General features: G+C 40.4%; 1 non-coding gene and 1 pseudogene across 1 annotated transcript; both read left to right on the top strand.

Moving 5' to 3' along the window:
* LOC109196802 (docosahexaenoic acid omega-hydroxylase CYP4F3-like) overlaps nucleotides 1–20338 on the top strand; it is a 26032-nt pseudogene extending 5694 nt beyond the window's left edge.
* LOC102080906 (uncharacterized) lies at nucleotides 1458–3943 on the top strand. Its single transcript, XR_002058141.2, has 3 exons — nucleotides 1458–1689; nucleotides 2724–2811; nucleotides 3181–3943. It is a non-coding gene; the product is annotated as an uncharacterized LOC102080906 (transcript).
* Nucleotides 20339–21689: the final 1351 nt, after the last annotated feature.

Below are 21689 nucleotides of genomic sequence, written 5' to 3'. Positions count from 1 at the left end.
AGACAGGACAAAAGACACACTGTGACAAAAGACACTGTCTTCCAATTAAGAAAGAGTTTCTTTGTTTTTGTAAATGTAAGTTTTTGTAAGTGTGTGCATATTAAAGACAGCTGCTGTAGTTGATTGACTCACTCAGTTAGGATGTTCCTTGATTTTCAATACTTCTACATTAACATTTGCCATCTCGTTTTTTCCTATCAGAGCCAACAGTAGCCAAGTCTCGATCTAGTAATAACAACTGCATATCTTCTTTTGTCAATAAAGAAATATTTTTCAGTTCTCACTGTATTCTGTATTCTGTCAGGACAGCCCTTGCCTTTTTACCATTTTAACATAAACCTTGAGTGGGAGAGGGAGACTGCCTGGCAATGCCAGTTGCTGTGAACTTTTTCCATTCTCTATACAAACAGCAGAGGGCGCTCCTGCCATTCAATGAAGAAGCTGCGTCTGGAAATACTTGATAACAATGAGAGCTCTTAAAACCTTGGTTTAAAGGTTAAAAGTGACAGTTTAAACAATATAACTTACTTGACCAACTCAGGTATTTTCTAGTAGACGTCTGGGTTTGTGACTGTGACATCCATAGATGCTGTATGTAGATTATTAGCATCGCTGCATTCACAGTTTCTCTGCTCATAAACTCACAGAGATGCCCATGATGGTGGTAACTGACAGTGTAACACTATCGTTACTTGAAGGCTTTTAATTTAAAGTACAACACTATGATCTGACTTTCAGCTTTGATTTGCTTTTACATTGGATTAGCAGGGTGCTAACTATAGCTGTCTGATATAATGCATAGCTTTAATAATAATGTACCATGGGGAAATTCCTCTCTGCATTTAACCCATTCACTGAGTGAATGGGTTAAATGCAGCCATTGGGCGCCCGTTGAGCAGTGTGTAGGGATGGCACCTTGCTCAGCGGTGCTCAGGGTAGCCGTTCGGTGGATTCAAACCCCCGACTGTCTGATCATTGAGCTGCCACTTTACCTACTGAGCTAGCCCTGCCCCTTTACAACGCTAAGGCATCAAATTTGTTTCATATTTGACTCACAGATCACTGCACAGAGTTTCCCTCGTATTACTCATCCTTTTCCCTTTAGTGTCTTTAGTGTTTAATTTAGTTAATTGAACTCTCAGCCACCACAAGTAGCCACCGCTACACTCCTCTCTCCTCCTGAACCAAACTGGAGAACAAGTCAGGTCTGAATGCAAAAGCAGATGAAAATATGTTGTCTCTATTTTCTGTTTTCTAACTATTTTTAAATGTGCATACAGTTTAGTAGTTCTGCTGAAGTGTCTGTAACTGTTTGTTACTCACAAGGATGTGATTAAGTATTAAAGCAAGCATGTCTTTGTAAATAGACATAAAAAATGGAAAGTACACAAACAAATATTTGTATGTGCTGTAAAGAAAGTAGTTCTTGAAAGTAGGTGCATTTCCTTCATTTGCAGCCACATTGCTGTGACTCTGCTGGTGTGATTTTTGTGTATACCACATAAAGGCTGAGAGTACAGACATGAAGTGGACAGGAAATGTGGTTGCTAAGCTATGTGTGCTGGTGTGACTGGTAACCAGGGCAGTAGTACAAGCTGTGTAGCATAAAAGGGGCTGACACAGGGAAATGAGGGTTCATTTTTCCTCTTTCTAATTTTCCCTTTTCGGATGAGCCTCAGCTGTACACAGGTCAGTCTGTGAACTATTTTGATTTTAACAAAAGTTTGCATTTGTGCAACTTTTTGCTCAAGCGTAATAAAATTTAAGGAGATCTTTAGACCTACTTAAACATCGTTTAATCTCCTTGCATCCTGATATTACATTTATTTATTTATTTATTTGTGTGTGTGTGTGGGGGGGGGGGGATAAAGGTTTCTCTGTTCTAACATTCCTCTGCATGTTCAAATTAAAACAACCTCTCTTCACCATGATGGGGATCAGAGCACTGGGACTGAAATACCTGCTAATTTAGTGTTAAACCTAGTTCAATAACTACACCAGCTTTAGACTTGCCATCACATACCAGTATTCTGATACTGATACCAGTAGCACATATACACACTGAAACACTCAAAGTAAATGACTGTGTTGTTATTGTTATAAATCTTGTAGTTGGAGGCTCTTAGGTAGTTATTCCCATTCAGTCAGAGGTGTCATCATCTGTATGTGTCAGGTGTTCTGTCTGTCAGAAAACTCTTCAGTATTTGTTCTTCAAAGAGCTCCAAGCCAGCAGTAATCGGTCTAGGCCCTTTGGTCACGTCTACATTGGTATCCACATCAGATTTTGGGGTTTCATCAAATCAATAAAATGCAAATGAAGAAAAAGTTGTGTTTGACTCATTATTTAAGTTCATAGCATTTTGAAGTGAAATTTCTGTGTCAAAATGAAGACCAGATCAAATTTATGGGACATTAAACGGGTTTCCATACTTTTGTTGTGATACTATCACAAATGTATTTAATAAAATGCACTTTGAAATAATATCCTCTAACTGCTAAATCCTTTTAATCTGTTTGAATCTGCTCAAACAGACAATAAAGACAGGAAAACAACAGAAACCCATCATATTCTAGTCTCAGTGAATTTGCATATCTGATAAACATGATGTGGTTTCTGTGATTAGGTCAATCTTGCTAAAGCTTAATATCTGAAATGTCTCCATTGATTTGTGTTTAGTTTGACACTGTAGAATTAATTCACTATAACCATTCACCACATTCAGGAAAATTCACTGACTGAAGATATCTTTACCAGCTGGTGCTGCAGACGACCACCTTGTACCCAAACCAGCAACCAACTCACAAGTCAAAGTAAGTCTGCTGTCAGTAAAGCAAAAACTAAGGTAATTTTGAGAAGTGTGGCAAACAAAATTTTGGTAAGACATAAAAAAAGTTGTTTCTAATGTAACACAGTCGAGAGAGGAGGGTAAATCTATGCAGAGTATTATTTTCATTATTTTACACATTATTTTTCTGTGAGTATTGTTTTATTATACCTGTAATCTAAAAGCTTTTAGAAAAATAACCACAAAGTTCATTTTCCAGATCACATTGCTACACGTATCTATCTTGATTTTAAGTTTTTTAAGTAGGTTTTTTATGATTGTTGAATTATATCAATGAAACCAAAACAGTACAGAGGAGAGACTCATTTAAATATTCTCTGTTTTCCTTCCCCAGGGAATCATGAGGGTTCAGAGTGCCTGTTTGCTGCTGCTGCTGCTCTGTGCTGCTGTGCTCTCGCAAACTTACAATGATTTCAAAAGGAAACACATCCTTCCAGAAAACGGCTCTCGTAAATGTGATGACATGATGAAAAACGTTAATGGCATAAATCAGTGCAAGCGAATTAATACATTTATCAACCAGAAAGCAGAAAAGGTTAAGGCTTTGTGTAAAGGTAAAAAAAATGAATACATCACCCACAAATTTGATGTTATTGACTGTAAGATGATAAGTGTGAAGCCTTGTAAATACAAGTCTCTAGCACTCAAAGGAAACAAGAAGAAGATAAAATGTGAAAATGGCCTACCTGTACATCTTGAGAGAGGCATATATGACAACTTTGATTATGACGGTGAAAATTAAAGATTGTTTTTTCAGTTTTCTTTGTATTACTGTACGATCTTTACCTTCCAGTATAAAGCACCTTGACGCAACTGTTGTTGTGATCTGGCGCTGTATAAATAAAACTGAATGGAACTGAACAAAGAATTTTACCTGTGCCACAAACCCTTTAATGTTGCCATTGCTACGCTTTGATTATTTGTTTTCGATTGTTTCATTGTTTATTCATGCATTTTTTTGTACTTCTTTGTGTAACTTTTATGGGTCAAAAATGTTAAAAATGTATTTGCAAGTGATGAAATTTGCAAATGAGTATTTTTCAGTTTTATCTGCATATTTCTGAAAAATAAACCACAGTACTTCTCTGAGTACTTCTCTGAGTACTGTCTCCGGACATTGGTTCTCCTGAATGCTGTGCATGTCTGGTCTGCAGAGACCTGAAAGGCTTTTCTGAAGTTGTTTTTTGATCATTTGAAATCCGCTTGTGTGATAAATAGAGAGGCAGAAAAACCTTATTGTGTGTGTGTGTGTGTGTTGTAACCAGTTGCAAGGTTAACATACTTTTCGTGCGATTGTGCTAAAGAACAAATTCTTCCTTAAAGTGCATTCTGTATTCTGAAAAAGAGAGACGTGATTTCCACTGAGCTATCAAAACAAGCCTTCCTATGTCATCACAACTTCACAATTGTTCAGTAAAAACTACATTTACCTTATGAAAGGCACATTTGAGCTTTTATGCTTGCGCTCATTAGCAAGACACAAGTGTTGAAGTCAGCATTTCTGACCCATGTCAGGGGCTACAGTGGTGCATCAGGTTGTGATGAGCTACAAACAGAGATCTTGACAGAATGACTGTTTAGCATCATTGCTTCACATTTTTTTTTGTCAAGAATAAAGCCTTTAAGCCGTAATTCTGGTGTTATGACTCAGATCATGAGCAGCTAAACACAAGTATGTACAGCATGCTTCCATGCGCCAAACAAAAAGGACAATCTATCAAATTTAAGAACAGAGGAGCTGATTATACAGATTCCAAACTGTAAGGAATTAGAGTGGATGATAATTTAGCTCCACTCTCCCACTGACTTACTTTCCTGACTTTTGAAGTCCACTGGAACACATCAATCAGAGAAATAAACGCAGTGACAATCCTGCTACATAATGAAATAGAATATATCATTAAATTACAGGATATTTGGAAATAAAGAGCTTTTACGCTCTCTTTTATTATTTCCTATATCCCCATTTTTATTTAAATATTATAATTTACTGTATTGTTGCATGTGGTGATCAATTTTACCCATATTTACCATGTTAAGGCCTTACTTGAGGGTTGTTGGAAGTTCCCAAATTTTGTGGAAGTAGTTTAGCAGATGAAGTCATAATGTGTAACAGTGTGTGGTGTCAGTGCATACATGCAGTCTTTGACCAGCAGACTGTGCTCCCTGCCTCGTCTCTCAGACTCATACAGGAACTAGGAGTGAGTCAGCACATTTTCTCACACCATGCATCACCTGTGACCATCGTTCTGATTTGATTAGCCTTCACCATATTATTATATTATTAGAATATATTCTTTAATTGCCATGTAGTGTTTCTGACATTGTGTTCTCATTTGCGCTGAATGTACCGATCAGGTCTGTTTTGCCTCTGGGGTCTCTGAAATGTAAAACTCACTGGTGAATATATTTGTCTTCACACCTACACGACTCTTTTTTTTAAAGTGTTAAATGGAACATGTGAATGTGTTTTTTTTTTTTATTTCATTTTTTGGATCAGCTCTCGTAAACCTTCCTGCTAACCAAGCAGTCATTCTCATGACCTGATCACAAAATCATAACTCAAATCATCACGGCTCAGTCAGAACAGAACAAACACGCAGAGACGTGAATGACATGAGTTGCCCCGTGTGATACTACATTTAAAATGAATGATGACAATCATGGTTAGAAGGAACAAATGGTGAACATATTTTTAAAAAGGCACAAAACCTTGCATTATTATAAATTAAAATGTAATGCAATGACTTCTAAAATTATCATATCGATAGTAAGATCTATTTCACTCTTAAAAAAGTGTTAGTTGTGCACAGTTTTGTGTAAGAATGCATCACCCGGCTGCAGTGAGTCATTAGGTTCTTACTTGTGGTCATGAAAGGAAGAATGTGGTTAGCAACATGTCTTTGCTAAACTGGGGTAACACCACAAATAAACCTTCTTTCCAGCCACAGCGTGATGCTGTGAGAGCACGCCTTTAATGAGACCTTCTGCGTTCTCATGCAGTGTTTTCCACTCTAAGATTTTTACAGATGTTGATCAGTGGCCTCGACTTAATTTACATAAACAAGTTTCTGATGAATAAATCAAAGTCATCAGAACATGCGTCTTTGTGTCAGGAATCATTTTTAACTAAAAATGACATTTTATAAAAACAGTGGATTAAAAATTTTATAAATATTTACCAGAAATCATTTCTATCCCTGTTGGAAGTCAGTTTCTATGTTGAATGTAAGATCATATTACCTAAAACTACAAGATGTCTCGAAATGGAAATGTTTCCACTGAAGCAGTTTATTATTCTACATTTAATTAATAGATTTCTACTGGGGGTTTTTTTGCATTTATTTGTCAGTTTTGCCATTTTTTAGGTGTAATTTTGATGTATTTGGACTTTATTTGAGAGTTTGTTTCAGTTTCTATATTTGTCATCTGTTTTGGGTTCACCTATTCATTTTCATAATTAAAGAGTTTGTTCATTTGAATAAAATATATTTATTTTTTGATTTTGAGAGCTTGTTTATATATATGGCCTACATTCTCCCCTACAGCTTCCTGAGCAGCGGCGACCTCTGCAGCTTGTAAAGAGAAGTGAAAAACCTAGCACTATGTCACTTGTGTAGGCGGGCATGTTCAGGGTGGTCTCATTGTGGGATATATATCATAGTTTACCTTAATAAATGTAACTTTTAGATGATGCAGACCCCTGTCACTGTAACACTGATGCACATCTCTGTAAAAGAATTCACCTCTGAATATTGAAGCGGCAGTTAATAACTTTACTAGTTTGCTCTATCATATCACAATAGAAAGAATCTCAAGAACTGTAATGTTTGTCATCTATAATGACTGTCAAATAAAGTCTATCAGAATCAAGGTGACAGTTTCTTTTTCATTTGTTGTGACTGTGTGTCAGTCATACTGACCTAAAAATAGATCAGCAACAAAACATTTCTAAACCACTGACACTCAATTGACTGGAAGACAGCAGGTGCTCTGATTTGACCTTTTTGTAGTCAAGTAACACAAATCATGTAGGAGGCTCCAGGTGTAATGACTTTGATTTTCACCTTTTGGCAGTAATAAACTGTAGAAAAATAAACATTAGATTATCATAGTTTTGTAAATTTAGGGTCCCGTGGGATATTACATTGACCAACAGAGGGAGACAGATCACAGTCTGAGCTCATCCAAACACCACAAGGCAGGAAAGATTTTGTTGACATCATACAGCTGTTTGACAAAAGGAATATCAGCAGCATACCATGTAAGTAAATAATGAAAGGTAAATGCAAAAGTAAAAAATTTCAATTTTTCAATGAGCCATGATTTCAATGAGCAAAACAAACGAATACAGATCTCAGCAAAACAAACTGCTGGTCGGGTTTTACCCTTATTTGGCATGTAAATTATGTGGACCACATGTGTGGCCTTATTACTTACTAACCTGAAAGAAAACAGATAAATCATGAGATGGACGACAGGTAGTGTGTTTCCTCTCTCGCTTCTGCCAGATCTGAAGACGAGCAGTAGCGTCACACTAAACCATCTCACTAGGGCGGAAGTGCCCCCTTGTGGCGTAACTAGGGATCACACCACATGTTGGGTCTCCAACAAAAATCACAAAATTAAGGCCCTTCCTTAACAAAACTACACCTAAAAGCTTATACAATATACAAAAATTAAATCACATAATGTGACCACACATTACAGTGTGTCACACATGCATGCTGTTTTGCTATTGAAATGCTGTTGTCACTCCCTTTTAATACAGATTGAGTTGTGGTCAGAAGTTTACATACACTCATTATGGGCATTTACCAAATATTGGTGGAGGTGCATGTATATATTTGAGGCTATATGTGACTTTTGAACCTTTGTGGATGAGAGAAAATCCAAAATAAATTCAAACTTATCCACCCAATTCCTGCTTTCTTAAAGTCATTAAAGGTGTATGCTGCACAATCATTCCACCCTGGAAAAAGAATTATTCCAAGAAATCATCAAAAGCCCAAAATTACCATGACATTCATGCCCATGATGAGAGGATAAAAACTTCTGAGCACAACTGTACATGTCAGTGAACTGCAGCATTGGAGAATTCTGGTAGGCTAATCTTAATATTTCTGAAATTCTTCATTATAAAATTATGAATATTATTTTTAAAAAGCCCCCCAAAATAGCACAGACAAGATGGACATAGCATTTTTTTTTCTTTAGATTTTAACATCAAATAAGAACCTGTGAACCATGAGAGTGAGAAATAAAGAGACAACTTTTCTGCAACAAATTTTCAAATTGGATGAAAGAAGTTTATTCTGGTTTCTTCCATGTGATCCTTACAATACCTCTTCATGTTTGTGAGAAGACAGTCACATGATTATCAACACATTTTAAGAAATTCTTTTGAATAAGTAGTTAAGACAACACAGCAGTTTCAAACTGGAACCAACTGCTGAGTCTTCTCCTAAACACTACCAGCCTCAAGGTGTACAGGTCGAATCTTATTCTCGGATTTGTCTTTTTCACATTTTATCTTCTTTTTCTCATTAGGTTTTTCTTATGGACCCGCCGACAGCACCTCCACCTGCCTTCCCCGGAGCGGCTGATCTGGCGCTGACGGTAGGAATAGCTACACGACGACACCGCTGGAAAGACATCTGTTTCTATTATCAGCGTTTTGGCGCCAGAGCGCATCGCTACCTTCCACCCTGCTCTTTTCCGGCCCAGGAAGATGGGGCTGCTAGCACCGTAGCGGCTGCAGTCGCTAGCAATACGGAGCGGCTGCTATTCATTGAAGACTCACGCTCCGAGAGGTGTTTTCTGGTGGACTCCGGCTTGCAGAAGAGCCTAATTCCGCCGGCCGCAGCGGACAGGTTAGCGGTGGACCACGGGCCACGGCTAATAGCAGCTAATGGCTCTCCTATCGCAACGTTCGGAGAAAGGTTGGTGACTGTTAGCTTCCATGGTCGGGATTTCCAGTGGAACTTTGTCGTTGCTGCCAGCCTATCTTGGGCGCCGATTTTCTCTGCACTCATGGACTGTTAGTCGATGTCGCTCACAGACGTTTGATCGATGCCCTGTCGTTCTGTTCACTCCCCTGTTTACCCGGACTGCTGACCCCCTCATTTGGGCTAATTTAGTGGCCTCTTGGGATGTGTTCCACCGTTTGTTGTTGGAGTTTCCATCGCTGTCCGTTCCTAATTTCTCCAGCACGGTAACGAAGCACAGGGTTGAGCATTACATTCCTACGGTCAGGCCCCCGGTGTTCGTGCGCGCGCGCCGCCTCGACCCCGCGAAGCTGTCCGTCGCTCGAGAGGAGTTTGCGGCCATGGAGCGCCTGGGCATTGTGCAGCGCTCGAACAGCGCCTGGGCCTCTCCACTTCACATGGTGCCCAAATCGGACGGACGGTGGCGGCTGTGCGGGGATTTTCTGCGTTTAAATAACGTTACGGAGAATGACCGTTACCCCATTCCACACATTCAGGACTTTTCCGCCCACCTCGCTGGTACCTCGGTGTTTTCGAAAATTGACCTGGTGCGGGGGTATCACCAGGTTCCGGTGCGCGCCGAGGATGTTCCTAAGACTGCTGTCATCACTCCCTTCGGTTTGTTTGAGTTTCCACGCATGCCGTTCAGGCTGAAGGGTGCCGCGCAGACATTTCAGCGCCTCATGGACTCTGTTTTGCGTGGTCTGCCTTTCGTTTTCGTCTACCTGGACGATATACTGGCGGCCAGCTGTTCGATGAGCCACCACAAGTTTCATCTGCGCCAGGTTTTCCAGCGTTTGGCGGAGTACGGACTGATCATCAACCCGTCTAAATGTCAGTTCGTATTACCGGTCCTGAATTTCCTGGGGCACCGCATTTCCACTGACGGTGTGGTTCCGTTGCCGGACAGGGTCCAGGCTGTCGCGACTTTTCGGCGTCCCGCCATTGGTTAAGGTGTTGCAGGAGTTCTTGGGAATGATCAGTTTTTATAATCGTTTTCTCCCCAGAGCTGCCCACCTTTTGCAGCCGCTCTATGCAGCTTTAAAGGGTAAGACGGCTAAAGATCCTGTTGACTGGTCCCCAAGCGTTTTCTGCGGTGAAGTCGGCGCTGGCCAATGCCGCCTTTGACCTTCCTTCGCTATGTCCAAGTTTTCCGACCCTTGGAGCGCAAGCCAGCAGGGCCAGTTAGCGGCCATTTCGGAGTTTACAATGGACATTCAGCACGTGGCTGGTAAGTCCAACCAGGTCGCTGACTGTCTGTCCTGCGTGTTGGTTTCTCCTGTGTACATCGGCATCGACTACGCCGCCATGGCCACTGAGCAGCGTGTTGACCGGACATCCTTGCACTTCATTCCGCGCAGACGGGCCTCGTGTGGAGGACACACCGTTGTGGGAGGGCGGTCCACGTTTGCTGGGCGACGTTTCCACTGGTCGCGACCTGCGACCAGTCGTTCCCCTTTCATTGCGCCGGCGCGTTTTCGACTCCGTCCACGCCCTCTCTCATCTGGGCGTACGTGCTTCAGTCAAGCTGGTCAGCGCCAGGTTCATTTGGCCGGTCCTGCGGAAATCGGTGAAGGACTGGGCTGCGGCGTGTGTTCCATGCCAACGTTCAAAGATCCACAGACACACGCAGGCGCCCCTCGAACCCTTCTGCGTCCCTGGTCAGCGTTTCGACCATGTGCATGTCGATCTGGTTGGCCCTCTTCCACAGTCGCAAGGTTTCACACACCTTTTGACTGTGGTGGATCGCACCACCAGGTGGCCGGAGGCAGTCCCCCTGGCCTCCACGATGGCAGCGGTGGTGGCCAGGGCTATTGTGTCGACGTGGGTTTCGCGTTTTGGTCCCCCCGCTGACATTACCTCGGATAGGGGCCCCCAGTTCGTTTCGGAGCTTTGGTCTGCCATGGCTGACGGCCTGGGGTCAAGGTCCACCACACCACGGCATACTGCCTGCGGGCTAACGGAATGTGCGAGAGGTTTCACCGGTCACTGAAGGCCATGCTCCAGGCTTCTTTGACAGGTGGCAACTGGGTTGACCGTCTTCCCTGGGTTTTATTGGGAATGCGCAGCACAGTAAAGGAGGACCTCAGGGTTTCTCCGGCTGAGCTGGTCCTTAGTCAGCCCCTCCGTGTACCTGGGGAGTTTCTGCCTGAGAGGCCCCCCCATGTTTCGATACCTCTGTCCTGTCTTCCCACCCCTTGGGGGGTCCCTTTTCTGTTCGGGGCCCACTGCCTGCCTGGCGTTTTTGTTCCGAGATCATTGGACTCCTCTCAGTTTGTTTTTGTCAGGCACGATGCTCATCAACCCCCCTTGTGTCCGCTTTATGATGGCCCATATAGAGTTATTAAGCCGGGCCACAAGCATTTCGTTTTGGATTTTGGGGGTCGGCAGGAGGTAGTTTCAGTTGACCGGCTTAAACCTGCGCACGTTCTGTAGGATGATCCGTTGGTGCTGGCCCGGGCCCCTCGCTGCCCATCTACAGCTGGACTGTTGGATTCTGCCCCTTCCTCAGAGAGCGCCCCGCGCCCAACGGTGATCAAGGAACCTATGGCGGGTTCGGTCTGAGCTAGTGTGCCCTCAGCCAGTTCTCCACCTCCCCGGTTCAGCTGTTCTGGCTGTTTGCTTAAGCCCCAGGCTTTGGACTAGTGGACGGTTCTACTGGGTGTTTGGAGGGGGCATGTGTGGTGGCCCACCAGAGGGCTCAACTCACACCCAGGTCAGGAGGAGGGATTCTGCTGGTTTTTGGCGCAATGTGTCCATTTGTAGTTTGGAGGTGAATAAAGTCAGAATGGAAAGTTACAGCTCCTGTGTCGTCTGTACTATACCTCCACAAGAGACTAATGAAAATGTCAATTCTGTTTTTCTTCCTCAGAGAATCATGAGGGTTCAAAGTGCCTGTTTGCTGCTGCTCTGTGCCGCTGCGCTCTCACAAACTTACAATGATTTTGAATGGAAACACATCTTTCCAGAGAAGAGCTCAAAGGTGAATTGTGATATTATGATGAAAAACATCAACGGCAACAATAAATGCAAGGAAATAAATTCCTTCATCAAAGCGAGGGTGGAGGAAATTGTGAAGTTGTGTAAAGACAAAAAAAATGACTACATCACCCACAAATGTCACAGTATTGACTGCAAGAGGATCAGTCAGAAGCCTTGTACATACAAAGCTGTAGGGTTCACAGGAAAGAAGAAGATAAAGTGTGAAAACGGCCTACCAGTACACCTCATAATAACTATCATAATTCTTTAAGCTGCTGCAAACACTTGTCTTTCTTTCTTTCTCTCTGGCTTCTCTTTTTTATTATCTGATGATGGAGAAATAAGTCATCTAAATACTAAAACTTTGTCTGTGCCGCAAACCCTTTAATGTTGGCTTTGCTTATTTTATAGATTTTTCCTACAGGAGATTTACACAGATTTACACAGTGCGATTCTCTTAGAGGTGACACCCACATGATGCGTAAACTGAAGCAGGAATCGGTCCTCCTGAAAGCTGTGATTATCTGATCTGCTGCTACTAGAAAGTCTTGTCTGAAGCTGATGTTGGATCATTTGTGAAATCTCAGGGTCCCCCTGTGTTTTTCACCAAGCTGTAAATGTTTGATGGTGCGTTAAATAAAGACGCAAATATATTCAAAATGTTGTTTTGTGTTGTTTGTTTAAGCAATTTTTAAGCGTTCAGATGAAAATCAGATCACATTTATCCACATCCTCTTAATACTCTGAACATTTGGGCACAAGAAAATTAATATTTTAATTTTAAGTGAAAATCATTGACATGATGGTGAATATATATTTGGTGTTCTACTATGTGTGTGTGAAGAAACACATGACGGTGGCTTCTTCCAGGACTCCCAACAATCTAAGAGTGGAGAGATGTTGTAAGTGATATTTATAATATGGAAAGGATTAATTTCTCTCTACATCTGAAGAAAAACGAGTTTATTAAACTATGGGATAAGTGGATCAAGTTTGTTAAACCCGTTAAAGCGGATTTTGTGGAGACCGTAGCCAAATGATGGTGATTTTAATTTTATTTATTTAGTTAGCCTTTTTTCTTTTTAATTTTTATTAAAAATTAATAACAATAAAATAAAATGAAACCCATTGTAAGCAGTGAATACTTCTCTGGGGATCATCTCTGGACTGTTTGGTCTGAAACATCCACTGGTGCCTGTAATTATCAATATATTTTATCACAATTACAATTACAATACCTTTTACTCTCCAATAAGTGGCTTTACATGACATAGTCTTGTACTATTCTGAGGATATGATCAGTGTTGGGACTAACGCGTTATTAAGTAACGCGTTACAGTAACTACGTTACTATTGTGGTAACGAGCACGGTAATTATGCCAAAACCAGGAACGCGTTACTCGTTACTGGGATTTAGATAGGCTCGTTATTCGTTACTTCGTGTGGTGGATATCGCGGAGCTTCCACAGATTCAATAACATTAGCAAGTGGTGGAGGCCAACAGGTGGATAAAGGAAAAGGGAGGCAAGAGGAGAGACCCGAAGCGGCCGCCGGTCCGCGTGTCAGGTGAACTGAACTTCAGGTAAGAAGTTATGACCTGCAGTCTATCAGTCAGATATAAACCAAATTTAGGTGGAGTTTATTTTCGGTATGCTGACATTTTCGTACTGCGTGCTAGCCAGTGTTGGGACTAACGCGTTATTAAGTAACGCGTTACAGTAACTACGTTATTATTGTGGTAACGAGCACGGTAACTAGTTATTATGCCAAAACCAGGAACGCGTTACTCGTTACTGGGATTTAGATAGGCTCGTTATTCGTTACTTCGTGTGGTGGATATCGCGGAGCTTCCACAGATTCAATAACATTAGCAAGTGGTGGAAGCCAGCAGGTGGATGAAGGAAAAGGGAGGCAAGAGGAGAGACCCGAAGCGGCCGCCGGTCCGCGTGTCAGGTGAACTGAACTTCAGGTAAGAAGTTATGACCTGCAGTCTATCAGTCAGATATAAACCAAGTTTAGGTGGAGTTTATTTTCGGTATGCTGACATTTTCGTACTGCGTGCTAGCTAGCATGACGGAGTTTCTATACAGCTGTGTGGGTGCTATGTTACTGATGTTGAACTTTATTTTGTTCATACGGTTAATTATTAGAGTTGCCAACCGTCCCCTAAAAAACAGAATCGTCTGGTATTCAGAGAAAATATTACGCGTTTCGTACTGAGGTGAAAAGGAACACAGTTTGTCCCGGACTTCAGCTACAATGAAAAAGACACAAAGCTGAAGCTGCACAGCTGCCTCTTCTTCTCTCATTCTCTCCTCTCCCGTTTCTACTTCAATCACGAAACTGATCAATGATCAGCTGATCGGCTTTTCTCTCTTGTTTATTTATCGCCCACTTTGCGCCAGAAAGAGGAAACCAGCGGATGTCGCGTTAAACAACAGCAACACGTTTAAGCTTGGTCAGCTGTTGTTAGAATTTATTTAATATTAATTTCTAGTATCAGCTGATGTTTGCTGGAGCCACAGCTGTAAAGCTGCTGGTCATGATGTCGGTTTGGTTATCTGGTGAGAGGGAAACATGAAGATGAAACCAGGAGATGTCCTTACTGAATCATCAGAGCTGAACAGGTGATGGAGAAACAGGTTTACCTTTTAGGTGACATGGATGAGTTGAAGGGAAGTTTTTCTGAGAGACAAATAACACCAGGATCCTTTTCTACGTAGCTGACAGCTGGTAACTGTGCAGGGGCGGGTCTAGCAAAGTTTTGCCAGGGGGCCAGGTAGGGCATTAACAGGGAAAGGGGGGGACAAGGAAATACTTTTCTTTATTATTCTCATTTAAAATGTCTCGCTTTTAAAAAAATAATTATCTGAGTCTTACAACAAACAATTGATAGATTGATACATATATACCATCAGAACAGTGTACATCACTGTCACAACAGTGTTTGTTTTCATTCAAAGGCTTTATGATTTTTCCTATAATGGTGGGCCGGTCTCTAGTCAAAATGCCCGGGACGATTTTTTTGTCCCAGTCCAGCTCTGTATGCAGCTCATCTGCAGTCTGGTGTTACCTACATCTTCCTATTCAGAAGGCAGAATTTCCAAGTTCTGAGTACAATCAAAAGCACCACGACTGCAGTTTTTGTGTTGGATGTAAAAAGCAGGCTAGAATCATGGCGGCGGTCAACGACGGTCCAGGCGTGGGATTTCTCTCGTGGAAATGTGCACATTATTTTTTCCTTTCTATTGGTAGGTGGCACAGTGCACTTGTGGCAAGTAAGCAGAAGACTGGCAGTCTGGCTGGGTATCCAGTTACGGAAGCAACACATTAACAAGAGAATTCTGAGTAAAACCAAAGTTACTTTCCCTAGTAACTAGTTACTTTGAAAGTAACGAGTAACTTGAAGTAACGGAGTTACTTTTTTAGAGAAGTAACTAGTAATGTAACTAAGTTACTAATTTAAAGTAACTTACCCAACACTGGATATGATAGATGTACTGCAGAAGATAATCTGTATCATATCTCTATCAATATTATATCATTTTTTCTTACTGCACATGCTTTTATGATTTTATGGACAAATATCCTGGACAAATAGATCAGGTCTGTTTTGCCTCTGGGGTCTCTCCTCAAAGTACAACATTCACTTGTAAATATGTTTGTCATCACAGCAGAACCTTTTTGTGAGTGTCAAATGGAAAATAAGGGAAGCGGAAGATGAGCTGTTGCTCTCTCAGAGGTGTAGTTGTTCCTCTTTACATATGTTTTATAATGTAAGTTGCCAAGCCCGACATTTCAAAAAGGCTTGCAAAGCTTCATCTAAACCAGCCAGTCAATGTTAGGAAAATTGCGAGTAAAGCACAGTCATTGCAGCACAGTAAAACAGAAATATTTACCATAAAGGTTTTCTGTTGCTGTCTATGGTAGGTTTCTATGTTGGATGACAAATCATTTAAATCTCTCTATCATTTATTCCTTATTATCACTTAGTTTGAGTTAAGCAAAGTGTTGAACAGAAGCATGGTCACCAAAGACACAACTGTAAAGATCCTGACACTTAGTGAAATAACAAAATGCTACTAAAAATTAAAGGATATTGGGAAATGAAAATATTTCCACCGAAACTGTTTATCATTTCACATTTTCAAGAATTTATTAATTTAATAAATTTAATTAATTAAAAACCCACATTCTCCCCTTCAACTATCTTAATAGCTGTCTGTCACAGTAACAGGGTTACAGAGGGTTTTTTTTAAGCAGGGTTGTATGTGACAGATTATACTGCAAACAGTCCCTTTTAACAACAGAAATACCCTAAAAAAAACCTACAGCCGATATATACATCATTTTGTAATTCAGACCTTATTATTTCATCAGTGTGTTTATTCCCCTCTCTTTTACCTCCTCCCTTCTACCTTATCTGGCAGCCCTTTATATGTATCTGGTGTCCTTGTTTAAAAAAAAATGTATCTAAAATAGTTTGAAATCTACCTTTTACAAAACTAATTGTAAAAAAGAAAAAGAAACTGAAGAAAAACACCATCAAAGTAAAAAAAGAAAAACTCAATGGAAGTAAAGCAGGGGTGTCCAAACCTTTTTCACTGAGGGCCACATACATAAAAATATAGGAGGGGGTGGGCCACTTACTAGAAATTAGGTATATAACCTTAACTTTAGTGCATTAAAATTAGAAAAATCACTTAAAAGTGGTCAAATATGTTATATTGTTGTATATAATTAAAGACAAAACTGCCTTCATTACAGCTTTCCATAAATGGATCTTTATTGATTTAATCAGAAAAAGCTTTGGTAGCTCATTCTCAGAACAGCAGCAGATTTCATCTTAGAAAGAAGATTTACAGCACAGAGAAAAAACAATAACGGGTAAATTTCAAGTTTGTTATTTAAGTTATTAGGCTTAGCAACACACCTATTAACGTTCGTTTGAAACCGTTATCAACATTAACAGACTGAACTGTACTTAATAACAGGAGTCCATATAATTTTAGTAAATTATTCTGGTGAGTATCGGCTGCGCTGGGTATGTAAATCGGGCCATCCAGCCGTGGTGCTGATCGTACGCCACTCGTGCCAAAATTCCGGACAAATGTCACTTGATCAAGGAGCAAATCTGCATCAGATGAGATCAGCTGACTTTGCGTGTGCGTGTGCTGTGCACAGCGGTGTGTACTCTGTGTGTTAACAAGAAAAACGCATATAAGAAAGTGGTGCACAAAAGCAGGGTAGTGACAGAATTGATGCGCATCATTGATATTTGAAGCATGTGTACCTGCACATGCATGCTTATTAACACACGGGTACTGTGGAATATATTTTTACTCACCTAAAGTGCTCGTGCTCTCATCCACTCCCCGCAAAAAAAAATAGCAGCTGTGCGGTGTCTGTGGCATCGGTGCTCTCATCGCATGCGATGGAGTAAAAATCAAAAGCACAGCTTTATCAGACAGTTGCAGTTTAATGTTGGCTGACGACTCTTCAATGCGTCGCACAACTGTATTTCTGGACATGCTGACGTTGTTGAAGTCCTGCACTTTTTCCGGGCACATTATTTCGGTGACTTTAACGAGGCCGTGTTTTATGAGGTCTCCATCTGAAAAAGGCTTGCCATGTCTTGCGATGAGTTGGGCGACCTCATAGCTGGCTATTGGAGCCTTTTCCTAGACTTTTTGAGCATGAAGGTCTCAAAAGGTTTCATAATGACGTCGTACATTACACTCTTTCATAACTGCCACAGTTTCAGTGCAAATCAAACAGACACTTCCCCTTGACTTCTTTGAAGAAATATTCACTCTCCCACCATGTCTGAAATTTTCTGCATTCACTTTCTACCTTTCGCTTCTTTGGTTTTGCCATGTTTAGTAACTTGGGGTAAATTTCTTCTGTGATTGTCCTTTTTGGTGGAGCAACTGCCTTGATCAACAGTAGCTTCCCCTGGTGTTAAAACTAAGAAGTGCAATACACTCAAGCAAAAGTTGAAGTGCGGGCCATATTCTATTCTATTTATAAAATTACTTGCGGGCCAATTAAAAATGGACCACGGCCCGCGGGCCGGAGTTTGGACATCCCTGAACTAAAGTAACAGACTAGAAACAGGGCATTGGGGAGAATAATACGCCAAAACATCAGGAAACCAAGGAACTCCACATATATAAATTCCTACAATTGATTTACAAATAACTACAACTACAACTAACATGTCAAGAAATTCAACATATTGGAATAGTTAAAAAAAAACAAAAAAACAAAAATAAAACACCTTAAATGTTTAACTGTATTGGCGTGTACTCCACCTCCTTTTCAACTGTGACACTGCTACACATTGAGTCACTTTAGATACAGCAAAAATGAAATTTTTTCTGTTTCTATTACTTTATTACTGAAAGGAAATAAATAAATTTAAATTGCTACCAATTTACAATAAGACTCCCCTTATGGATGGTTAATACATTTATAGTTTATATCTGTAGTTTATAGATATGCTATTAATTAAACTGTAAACACTTTAAAAATCATTAATAAGTGTTTATTATGCATTAATTAAGGGCAAGAAAGAAGAAAACCTGACCGGTTCGTTGCCAAAGAGTGAGCCAAATCTGTTCACCTATATATTTCATCTGGAGTTGCTATATTAAACATTTCAGACTAAGTTACGACCTTGTAAGCACAATAAACATTTGTAAACATATTTTTTTAGCATATAACATTGTACTTTATCAGTGTATTATAAATATCCACAAGACTCGATGCCCCACACATGTATCCTGAAATTCCTAGAACAGCCAGTGCCATCTGCTATACACTGTATAATTTAGCACGCCATGAACACTACAGGAAAAATGCAGACAGGAATTGATGGACCTGATATAGGGACGAGATGGACATGAAATCCAGTGGTCAGAAAATACAAACGCAAACAACATTGTTCGTAGATTCAAATGTTTAAATGTGAATATTATCTCAGTGCACTGACATGGCTTAATCTTAAGGGAGGATCTGTCCAACCTTCCCTTCACCACCATGTGCATCAAAGAGAGCCTCAGACTCCACTCTCCTGTGCCTCGAGGCCTTAGGTGTCAGGTCTTGCTGCTGCAAACAATTGTCTTTCTTGCAGTTTCTCACTCTTTGTCATGGTCTGCCGACTCAGTGTTTTGTGTTTCTTTATGCTTTTGTTTATTCTGATTATGTTTTCCGTTATGATTTGCCATTTGTTAGGTTTCTGTTCTGTGCCTGCCCTGGTCCCACTTCTGTGTTCCCTCTGTCTGTCTATGGTGTCACACTGTCTGCTTGTGAATCTGTCTGTTTAGTTCAGTGTCTTGTCTGGTTTTGTGTCTGAGTTTCCTGTTTTATTCTGAAGGTCTCCGTCTCATGTGAGTGTGTTCAGTTTACGTTTCCCCTGTTCCGTCAGCTCAGATTTCTCCCAGGTGTGTTGCCCTCCTGTCTCTCATCCTCTGATTACTGCTGTGTGTATTTAAGCCCTGTGTGTTCTCCTGCTTGTTGCCGGTTCGTCTGCGTTTTTCAGGTCTAGGTTTTTTCAGTCATTTGTCATACCTCACTGCCTGTTCTGTTACTCCACTACTTGTACATAAACGTATCATCAGTCTACTGCCTGTATTTTGGGTCCTTTCTCCCTCCAACACCACACGGCTCGCCCTGGCAGCCTTGACACTCTTGGTTGTGTATTTTATTACGTAATGCTGAATTTGAAGAAATTATTCACATACAGAGTCTTAACAGTTAGACTCTGTTCAAACTTTGCCTGTGCCACCAACACTTCAATGTTGGCTTATCTTATTTTATATTTGTTTACTAGAGGAGACTAAAAAAATTTGTTTTCTAAAATTACAAAGATTGTTTGAAATTAATGTTGACAGTAAATATCTGTATCGTATGTAAACCTTTATCTGAATATCTGAGCAAAACAAATCACATTCACATTTTTCTTTAAAGTGCAAAACTAGCAATGTCAGAAGAGGGCCACTTCTAGACATTTGACCTCCTGAAGTCTGTGCATGTCTGATCTGCAACTACTGCAAAGTCTTGTTAGAAGCTGCTGTTTGATCATTTATTTATGAATTCACCTGTGTTTTACAACATACTGAGAATGTTTTATGCTGTGTTCAGATGACACACACACCAAATTATTAAACTACAAGAATGTCACATAAAACTTTGTTTACTGAACTTGGCTTAGAAATCTTAGAAGCTAGAAACATGGTGTCTAACGAGATATTACTCTGGGTGGCATTACATAGATCTCCAGTAACAATGTGGAGAATTTTGTCACTTTAGATCTGGATCTTGAAGCTGCATTTCTGTAGGACTGCTTTCCTGCATTTATACAGTATATCTAAAATGAGAAACATCCTGTCTCAGAAATGTCTTGAATAATCATGCCTCATTTTGAAATTACTTTATTGATGTTCAAGGAAGAGCTACAGGTTGCGGTTCAAACCGTCAGTGATGGCTCTTGTCATTTGGTCCAAAGTGGCTGCGCTGTGAAGCTCCACCAGTCTCTCCAGATTCTTGCTCTGAGACAGTTGGCTCACACAGAGCTGGAGATAAATTTCACTCTGAATGTGATTTTCTTTTTCCGGATTCAACAAATACAAAAGAAAATTCAAAAAGACTTCCACTGGGATATGCAGCCTCTGGCTCCCCCCATTGCCACTGCCCTCTGTTGTCACAAAAGCACCCATTCAATAAGGAATAACCTATTTATTATCATGTAACACACACACACACACACACACACACACACACACACACACACACACACACACAACACTTGTCAAAAAGCTTTTTTTGCTTAAAATGACAACAGCACACCATTATGAATTATTGTTCCATGCATTTAATTCCTAATATATATTTCAAACACATTATCATAATTCTATTTCATCATCATATTTTCATAATCATATTGTTATTAATTATAAATCTGTTATGAATAATTATAACTGTATGGACTGACATAAAATTATGACTTTCTTCAATTTTCATTACTTGCAATGACCTAAGACCCTACAAAAAAAAACCCACACTTAAACTTAAACTAGGAGGTGAATGTTAAGTTAAACTAAATGAAGCCATTGCACATACAAGAGCATCTGCTTTGCACACGTTGCACCAGGTAGTTCTCACAGGTAGCTCTTTGCACTCATAGCTGAATCCTGCTTGTTTGAATCAACTGATTTTTAACTGTTTGGAGGGCAGAGCCCAAAAGACCAGGGGTGCTATTGTTATTGGCACAGTTTGACTTACTGTGTTAAACTGAGTTACACTGTGTCACCAACATAAGCACTGTTTTAAACTGTATTTTTTAACAGTTTGGAAAATAAAGTTTGCCAGGTTAAGTATCAAGAGTTTTTGTTTTGTTCTGACAAATTAAGCTTATGTGTAAGTTCAGCAAATAAGATCCTTAATCACATCTATCTGCTTCCTGGATGTTTGCTGCCTAGTCTGTTTTTCTTCACTTCCACTTCCCCACACTGTTGAGCTCATTGTTGATATCATTAGTCTAGTTCAATCATCTTTCTGCCTGCCTTCTTCAAGCCAGTCACCCTCCACTCCCAAAAAAGCATGCAAACTGCCAGCCTGCTTTTAGTTGTGATATATATATAAAAAAAATACTTACGCTACTGTTAATACCACATTTAGTGACTGATTTTTATTTTTATGTTTCATTTTTTATTTATTTGTTTTTGTCTGTTTCATGTGATAGCTTATCTCCTGGTCTCTCTACAACACTCTTGGGACTGTCCATGGAGACACAGAAAATATCCTTGCAACTGTACCTATGAATTTACAATCCTGGCAGAGCAAGTACACCTGTGCAACCTGAATAGAGTGT

The sequence above is a fragment of the Oreochromis niloticus genome, linkage group LG23 (assembly GCF_001858045.2).
Source record: "Oreochromis niloticus isolate F11D_XX linkage group LG23, O_niloticus_UMD_NMBU, whole genome shotgun sequence".
Taxonomy (NCBI): Eukaryota; Metazoa; Chordata; class Actinopteri; order Cichliformes; family Cichlidae; genus Oreochromis; species Oreochromis niloticus.
The sequence above is the reverse complement of the archived record's forward strand: the minus strand, read 5'-3'. Positions and strand labels throughout refer to the sequence as shown.